Genomic DNA, 10120 nt, shown 5'->3' with positions numbered 1-10120 from the left:
TTTTTTACCAAATGATTATATTTTCAAACCATCTTATAGGGCAAGGATTTCCTTTGATTTCTCTTTGTGAATTATCGTTAAGAGCTACTGTATAATGTAGCTTTTCCTGAAGAGTAACACAGGGAAGTACCGTTTAGTAGCTTTTATTTGAATGGGCACACATTAGGATTTGTATCCAAATAAGATTACTAACAAACGCCATATGGGAGAATACAACTAAAAAGGTTAGTAAGATTAAAAATTCACCCACAGATCTTGCGTGAAAAATTATAAGGGCAAAAAAATATACTCGACGAATAAACCCAAATATATATATACTAACAAAGTTGGTGTAGTTTGGTCAGTACAGAAAAGGAGTATAAAGTACATTGAAAGAGTATATCGAAATAAAACAAGAAGTTTAACAGTTGCTCAATTAAAACTCGCGAAGTTGTTACATGGCATTCCACTGATTATGGGCAAAACGCGTTCACATATTAGTGCGTAATTAATTTAACTCATTTGCAACTGGTGATATTAAAAAGAAAATCTACATATGATGTACTTAATATCTATAAAAGTTTATCTTTTTTCTAAGAGGTCTTCACTGAAGGCGAAAATCCCGTTTATTAAAGTCATTTCTATGGTGGAACCAGCGAGTGGCATGTGCTGTAGTACAAAGGAATATTGGCAAGCAGTACCAAAGCAGTACCAAGCAGTTTCCAAAAAAGGAAACTGTAGATATTACGCCTGGGTTCATCGTGGACAGGCCAGTAAAAAAATGGACTACGAAAGAAAGCAAGACAAAGTCCGCAAACAAACGACAGCATTTAAAAGAAGAAAGAGACATCTCTCCGAAATCCGCTCGAGCAAGGATGTGTTTTTAGAACTTAGAGAGAGAACTGCTTATGATTCTGGATGTACTCTATATTAGGAACCATAAGTTTTAAATGCATGTAACTACATTTCAAAAGCTAAACTGTGCTACACTGAAAATCATGTCCCTCAATTTTGCAGTAGTCCCCCCTCCCCCCCCCCCCCCCCCAAAAAAAAAAAAAAAAAAATGAAAAGTTTTATGCAAATTTCACATACACTTTTGTGATATTTGGTACAAAAACAAATTGTGGTGGGAAGAAAGCCGAGCATGTGGAAATAGCAGCAATTTTCCACAACACTGGTGAAGCGTTTACGAAATTTATCTTGAACATGCACGCAGCGTTAACAGATTCCACATAACAGCATTTGGCAATGAAAGTATTTTTTACAGTAATGACAACCAACTGGAGCCAGAGTATCTGATTGAATGTTTAAGATCCTTTGCTTATTTTCTGAAAACCTCTGCTGTTAAAACTGGAAACGCGACACTTCTCAAACCATGAAAACTGTTCTCATAGGCGACAACGCAGACGTTTCCGATACGCCACTGCTTATCAGAACTATAAACCAGAACGGATATAACATAAAATCGATGTTTCAAGGGTTGGACTTGCACTAGTTTGCAGACAGCCAAACCTTAGTAAGGCATCTCACCAAAAACAACAACGGTCAGCTTCGCAACGCTGATAGTAGCATGTCAAAGGGAAACCTTCGCGACATTTACAGATGTCTATTCCAATGTGATTTTAAAAATTTCCATAAAGGTTTCGCTATTGTTGTTGCTCTGGGTAAAATTATATTTCAATCAAACCTTGCACTAACCACATAGAACATGATAAACAACAATCAAATGATCAATTTCTCTACAGCCTTATTCGACACAGTACCTTGACAGTTCCTATGTTAGGCTTATGACCCTCAAAAACAAGTCGTTTGGTAATTGCAATGGCTCCATCATCAAAAAAACTCTCGCAAAGAAGCTCGCTAATGCTGGTTTGACACTCGACGCTTTAAGGAACTCGCACGCGTCACTAGGACAGCGAGGAGTCGCCACACTGTAAGCAAATCCACCCTATTCTTTTCAAAGAGGGACAAAGTGCTCTATAACGTTGCAGAAAATTGTCAACTTTCTCAATTCAGAAACAGAGATGCCGGTGAATTAAAAGCATACTAACAAAACGCCTGCGAAACGACGTTGAATTCTTCAACGTGTTCTGTGATGAGCTGCTTGTTTATGAAAAGTCAACAAGGTCCATTACTCTTGTCGCATAAACACCGCAAAGTAAAAACAAATGTGTCTCGTAGAGAACATAATATTATTTTTGCGCACGTTCCAAATCCTAAAATTTTAAAGTGAGGTCGCGGTACAGCTTGATTTAGAGCCAGATAACTCTTAAAGCTTTTGTTTTCCAGGTCAGCGCTTAAGACTTAATCTACTTTTATAAGACACTTTTTGGGCATTTCAAATTTCGTTTCTGACTTAGAACTATCTCTATTGTATTTATTATTTAAAAAAAAAAAAGGTAATCAATAAAACCCTTCCAGCGTTTTTTCTGAAGTTCGATTTAAGGCCTTCTTTCACCTCAGAAAATGTAGTAAGCCACCTTAACGACAGAGTTTGTTCACAATTAACTCATTTTATTAGAACAATGCTTTTGGTTTGACTTCTAGAAGTATTCTAGGAATACATGGAATCTTAAGTTGGCGTCTTGATTCATTGATCCGACTTCACCCCCTACAAAATTAAAAACGAGCTTGCACTCTTTTACTAACTACACGATTATGAGAAAAATGCTCCCTTGATATTTCACATGAGAAAGTTCATAAACCAGAGAAAAAGCTTTAACGTGTGAAGTGTAGCATCTTATTCCTCCTCTAAAGCCTAACAAGGAAAACAGCAAACGCAATAAATTAAAATCATCAATACAAAAGAGAGAAGCATGCAAGAATCCCACACTGTAATAAACAAACAACGAGTAATAAAATGATCACACGCCTTTCATATCGTTTGTTATATTAGTTTTAAGAGCCTATTTCAAGGATCTATAATATTCGTTTCCAAAAAAATCAATACAAGATCTCAAGCAGTTTAGTTCTCTGTCTTTGAAACTTGTGGCCGCTAAACTGAATATATATGCGTTATTGACCAAGCGTGATATTGGCCAAGTTCTTTTTTTGCGTTTTTATGGACCGAGACGAAGTCGAGGTCCATAAAAACGAACAATAAAGGAAAAGAACAATAAAGGATTTATTATATGGCTTTACCTTCAAGTTAAAACTACAACAACAAAAAAAAAAAAAAAAAAAAAAGGACATGAAACTGCTCTACCCGGAAATAAATTCTTCTTAGCCGGCCGGTGCAAGATTTATTTTCAGCGCATTTTTGTATTAGCATGTAATCGTGGAAAACAAGGAATCCTAAATTATGTTAGGGCTCTAACTTTAAAATGGCGTAAAGGATGTATACAATTATTGAGAACGAAAAATATAGATTTTCGCAAAAGCGGGAAGATTTCAATAGAATCCGGCCAGAAACTTGCCATTTTTCAGCCGATCGCGCAGTGGCTTAAATAATAAACATCTTACTTAGTTTTCGGCTTCCAATCATTAATTCTTGAATGAAACAATAGATTTTGAGATTATATGCAAACATAAGCCGTAAAAAAAGAGCGGGTAAATCAGAAAACTGGGCGAAACTTTGATAAGATTTTGTTGTTTACAACAAGCAAGACGCGGCTAAATTAAAAACGTGCATGAGCTTCTTCGGCGAACTTGAGAAAAATACTCTTCTGAACTGCTCTAAACACTTAACGCAACTTCCACTACGCTATGATTTTAATACAGTCATTGCAAACCTAGAGAATTTATCAATTTGGCACTCGACTTGCGACAATAAGTTTTACAAAATCAACTCTATCTAAAATACTACACGCAGAGCAACTCACCGGTTCAACTCACATTCATTATAGCTGAAACAAAATTTTCACTACACCAGGACGATTCCATCCGATGTAGCGCGTCTGGTTTAAACTGTGGATACCTGAACCCTGATATTTTAAAGTTTATAGAGGTGGCTATCAAACTAAACCAAGAATTTTGAATGAAAATGAATTGCCGAATTTTTAGGGCTGTTTTCTCAAATCAATTTTTTCACTTGGAGGAGCCACTTCAAAGAGCTGAAACTCAAAAGGAATTTGTTTGTTTTTCTTCAAATTTGGACAGTAGCTAGTTTAACATATAAACAACAAAAACATGTCTGCGAATGTTTTCTTTTGAAATACTTTTTCTCCGAGAGCGATTTTTGTACGACCACTCCACATTTTTTTCATCCTATCTCAAAAATGGTCTCTAACTTTTTATTGCGATTGAATATGGCAAAACGCAAACACGTTTTTTTAGCGCTTTGGGTACGGAAACTGAAGAGCAAATTAAATTAGCAAAAAACAAAATTCGCTTTGACTTTGAAAAAGGTAATTCGGGCGCTCGCATTTAGAGGTCGTGAAAAATTCGACAATTCATTTTATTTCAAAATTCTTAGTTTAGTTTGATAGCCAGCTCTATAAGCTTTAATTTGATATAAGAGTTTAGGTATCTACACTTTAAACTGGACGCGCTACATCGCTTAAACGCGAGACATCCCTGAAGGTATAGGGTAACCTTAACAAATCTAGTATGGTCAGTTCCTAACGACTACTCTACAGTTTTATTGACTACAGTTTTCCCTTTGTTTTTAAACTTTTCTACTCCGTGACTTTCTTTGTAGGAAACAAAATACTAATTCGTTCCAGATTTCAACTTAGAAGAGTTCATACGGCAACATCAATCGATGACACAATGTCATCTTAAAGGATTCTTTTTAATTAATTAGAAAAAGACTGAATACAGTTTAATATTTTTGTCTGAGCAATGGCAATTTTTTTTCTGTCTTAAAATGACCATGTCTATGGATGTGCGATTGAAGACTGTAAGCTTAGTGGTATAATAAAGGAAACTATCTCTCGCAAACGATCACCACAAACGGACAACCACGTTTGGTGTCGTCGATAAGCAAGGACGAGCTAAATGCTTGGACACTGACATAAATGACATGATTTTATTAAGACAATCCCTTCACATCTAAAATAAGATTTAGTCCATTTACCAATTCCCTTTATAGCCTATTCCAGAAAACTAAAAACTCGCTAAAGCTAGAAATCGATTATTAAGGGCCACACAAAAGGTAATATTTAACTGGAGAGGTGTTTAAGACGTCATTTTCTGTTTTCGAAGATCTCGTTCAGGTCTTTAAAACGGATTCAGAGTACCGGAACACAGTTCTATCATGGGTAATCGGAAATATCGGTTTCGACTAAATAAAGGGTACATTTATTTCAAATAAAGTTGAATTACTCACAATGAAGTAGTCTTTAGTCTTTTTTCTGGTCGTTTCTCTCCATTTAATTCTTTTAGAATTTAACCCAAACATTTTATATCGCCATTAAGCATTCGTTAAGTCTTGGTAACCGTGCCGTGTTATTGAAACCCAAGGCGCGGCCACTAAGCGCGGGAGCGTTAACACTAATAAGTGACTGTTGTTCTAAACGATTTAACCGTTGCTGGGAGATTAGAGCTTTTGGCTGATCACTGAGCCGAAAATACAATAGAGATTGTTTTCAAATTCGTCTGCACGCGGTAAGAGCACTGCAAACTCCTTCCACCCCTTGCTAGTTGCAAAATGTAACAAAAAGATTACTCTCCCCACATTGAAGGAGTCAAAAACAATTTTGAAATATATGACTGAAATATTTGGGTTTTGAAATATGCTTAGTTTATTGAATTGCTGTTACCCAAACATTACTTGACGTATTGCAGTCCTGTCTTCCCAGCTTGAGCGACCGCCAACTCCAGCTTCTTCAGATGGCTTCAGCATCGTATGAAATTTGTTGTAGTTCTGTCACGGCAGTTAAATTACTTACACCTCTAATAAGCTTAAAGAGATATAAATATATATGGCAACAATCGCTATAATATACACAGGAAAACAAATCGAACACTTAAGAAAACGTCTTTCAAGCGCTCTTCTGGAGTAAACGTATTTAAAACGATGGTATTTTTTTCCAAACCTGGGAGGAAGTTAGTTTGTGGTTCCATGACAATATATTCAAAATAGACAACAAAATGTCCCAGTGAAACAGCTTCCAACTAACCACATATTTCGAAATTGTAGCAATTCTTGGTTTCAGTTTTTTCTCCCCCGAACATTGTCCGACGCCTCTTCGTTACCAGACTTCTAACGCCTTTTAGACCCCCAGGAGCGGGCACCTTTTCCTTCCTTATATGGAAATGGGCATAGTTTCTTCCTACGAGGTTCGCACGATTGATCGAGTTTGGCTCCTACCCAGGGGAGATTATAAGTTAACACTCGCACGCTTAGCGGCCGCGCCTGGGATTTCAATAGGACGCACGGTTACCAAGACCGTAACGAACTCTGACGAATTTGTTATGCTGGCTAAATTTGTTCTGAGTCAAACGGCGCGTTGTTTCTTGTTAATCAGGGCCATTCTACAAGTAATAAATGGGGAGAAACGACCAGAAAAGACTAAAGACTACTTTATTGTGAGTAATTCCACTATATTCGATATAAATGTAAAATTTATTTAGTCGAAACCCATGTTTCCTATTGCCCATAGTTCTATCTGTTCCGATTTCGTTAGCTGAAAAAATTAAAGAAACAGAAACCTACCTTCCAATTCGGCCGGAAGAATTTCGCTTCTTGCCGATTTGAATCAAACTTCCCATGTAACAAAAGTTTTAGATGGCTTTACTGACAAAAAAAAAATGTTTTTTTTCTTTACAATTTAATTTCGATTAATTTATTTAAACATATTTTATTGTCGAAGTTTGCCCTAAGAGAAAAAAAAATACTCATCAAAATGGCTCACTTCCAAATAACATTGATTTGAAAAATTAAAATTAAAGAATAATTAGTCAAAGGGGCAGCAGAATTAACAAAAATTCTCAGGAAAATTAAGGCATGGGCCTAGACTGAAAAAATGCATTTTTTTCTACTTAAATTAGTGTTGTTCAAAGAGGTCTCGATATAATCGAATGAAATTTGGCCCATGGAACTTAATTAAACATCCGACTATGCTGCTTAAATATCACGTGATTTTATCACGTGATTGACATCTTAGGAAATCCAACAGGGCATGAAAAATAGAACATTTTAAACGAGAAATGGCAACACTTTTTCTGTAACCTTTGAAAAATACAATGGTATTTTCGAAATGAAGGATACTTAAACTGTTGCCTGTGCTTGGCCTTTGACGAAAAATAGTTCTGCGTGAAAGTAGTTTCTTGACAATGTTAATACAGACACTTTTTTGGCGAATTTAGATATAAATTTGGTTGATTTTCTGAAAAGGCCAAGTACAGAAATATAGAAGACATCATAATACACCATAGCCTCCCACGCACCAGTATTTGGCACTGAAAACTGGCTATCTAACGTTAAAAGTGTTGCCATTTTGCAAAATCTCTTCCCCTTGAGACTGTTATCCGCCATCTTGAATCCGCCATCTTGACCGAGCAGTAAACTGAAAAAGTAAGCTGGGAACCACAATTCCCGTTGTCCTAGAGACGAAATGGCCAGTAAGGATCAATGATTTGATATCAGGCCCGGCTCCCAAGATGCAAAATGGCGGACGAAGAAGGATTAGCTAGCGGTGGTTTGAGTAATTTTTCCGACATTTTCACAAGTTTTTTTACTATGACCTTAACTACAGAAGCTGAAAATCAAAAATGCATACTTGCGCCATTAATCAAATGACAAGGGACGGTCATAGGGAACGAAACAAATTTCAATGGATCTCTATTTGGACTGAAATGAAGGAAAAAGCCCCTGATGTACTGGACATGTTGTCAGCTGTGGCATGACCTAATGTGGAAGCAGATGGCAGCCAGGTACCAAGGTTATGTACTGCCTATGGCTATGTAATGCTATTTCAACTGTATTTTTTCCCAAGCCACAGTACTTCATGTTTAACCTTGCTGTTAAAAATGCTAATGCCTCAATCACAATATAAAAGAAAACCGCAATTTGATTTATGCCACTGTTTCAATATCCAATCACTCCCAGAGTGGTTGGTAAATATGTTATGGGTTAAAACCTTTTTGGGTTTAAAGATTTTCAAACCAGTTTGACTTTTATTTCCCTTGTCTCAGATTATGGGAATGAATACTACATGAACCAAAAAAAATCGAACTGCAACACATACATTGGTATTACAATGGATGATGACACAATAAGTAATGCTACTTATGAGGTTCTTATGTTACATTTTTATGGTCAATGAAAGTTAGCCCTCCCAATGAGCTTCTTTTCTTAGGGCAAATGTTGAATGCAAATATTGTTTAAATAAAAAAAAAAAAGACATATTTACAATCCTCAATTCAATTTAGATAGCAGCAAACTAGTGGTCTATTACTAATCCTGCATTCTGATTGGGCTATTCTACAATAGGTCCATTAGTGACAGACCACCTAGTAGCACCACGTGTGACAAAAAGTAAATAACCTACTTCACTTTCCTCAATAATTGTTTACATAAAATGTAAAAAGATACTTGACCAACTAGTTGGTTGATACTAAAGCAATTTTGGCCCCTTCACTGTCATGGGCTATTAAATTGTAGCCCATTCGGGCTGTAAGTCTAATCGCTCAATAGGCATAGCTATAAACAGTATGTTAGTTCGTGCAAGATACCAAGTGACAAAATATAAACAGAATAAAAAAAATCAAGCAGATTATTTTACTGATCCTTAGAGTAACAAGGAGTTGTCCCTAGTACAGAAAGTCAATGCAGTTGTCCTTGATTCTGGTCATGCATCTAAGAAGGTAGGCATTTGTATAATAATAAGTTCATTGACAACAGTCCTCATCAGTCTTGTCATTCTTTGACGTTTCACATAAAATAGTTGATGCTCTACATTAATATTTAGTTTACATCATCTAAATGGGTTTGTTGACATCAAAATCACTCTCATGGTGTATACAATATTTCAGTTACTGATGTGAAGAAAATTCCATTTTCAGATTTTAACTGGAACCTTCAATTTCAGACATTTCAGAGATTGAATAAGTCTGGTGTCACACAGAGCAGGGACAGTTTGCTAAACATCATGGACTTGTGGCGGACATTAATGAGTTCAATAACACTGAGTACCCACTTAGTGAGGATGAGCTGTGGAAGTTGAAGAACGACTTCACGGTACTGGTAAAACCGTTAAAACATCTCTTTTCATCATCACAACCGGTTTTAAAATTTCGTATTGCTGTTCTTTCAAAGCCAAATTCGGCTTTCCTAGCTTTTCGAGTGCGTGTTGTATGCCTTTGTGGAACCCATCCACATCGACTTTATCTCCTTTGGACGCCATTTTGTAAACAAGGCACGCATCGATCGAGCTTGCGCAGTGAAACCGGAACTCATAAAATCTTGGCATAAAAAAAAAAATGATTATTCCAGAGCTCCGTGTCTTGGCGCTGACCAAAAGACACGTGGGCTCTGGGAACGAGATTGAGCCAAAAAAAGAGACCTTGGCCCTTGCCTTAATTAATTTTCCTGATTGGCAGCGTTAAGCAATGCTAACAGGTAAAAAATACACATCTTGGTACTTTTATAAAATCTCTTCGATTCAGATATAAAACACTGGACATGAAAAAATAGATCATTATTTTGCTTAGGAGAAAGTAACTGTGATCCAAACAGAAAAAAAAAAAAAACTGATACTATTTTGTGCTTTGGACATGGAACACCACCTGTCAGCAAATATGCGAGCAGCAGAGGAGAGCAGATTAATTGTAGGAGCAGAATAAAGTGGACATTCAAAAAGAAAAATTTTGTAAATCCCTTTGTTAACAATGGCAATTGAACTGAGTGGAGTGCAATTTGGTCTGAAATCATACGCGTGATTTCAAAATCGAACTTGCGCGCAGCGCGAGTTCGATTTGAAATCACAAGTATGATTTCAGACTAAAATTGAAGAACACGAAGTTCAATTACCACTTTATTACACCCATTTTGAAATCACACAGTTTGTTTGTCAATATTCATATTTATTAATCCACTTGAGAAAACCCGGTTTTTAAAAAGCGGAACCGAAAACGCTGCCTTCCATAATTATGCAAATGATAATGTCATGTGACAGAACTCACTCGTGTGTAAAACAGTTTTTGATCAGTTCAAAGATGTCAAGCCACAGCAGCTAGATCAGAGCCATTTCAAATC

This window comes from Pavona decussata, unplaced genomic scaffold (genome assembly GCF_977016875.1).
Source record: "Pavona decussata unplaced genomic scaffold, jaPavDecu1.1 SCAFFOLD_6, whole genome shotgun sequence".
NCBI lineage: Eukaryota > Metazoa > Cnidaria > Anthozoa > Scleractinia > Agariciidae > Pavona > Pavona decussata.
The sequence above is the reverse complement of the archived record's forward strand: the minus strand, read 5'-3'. Positions refer to the sequence as shown.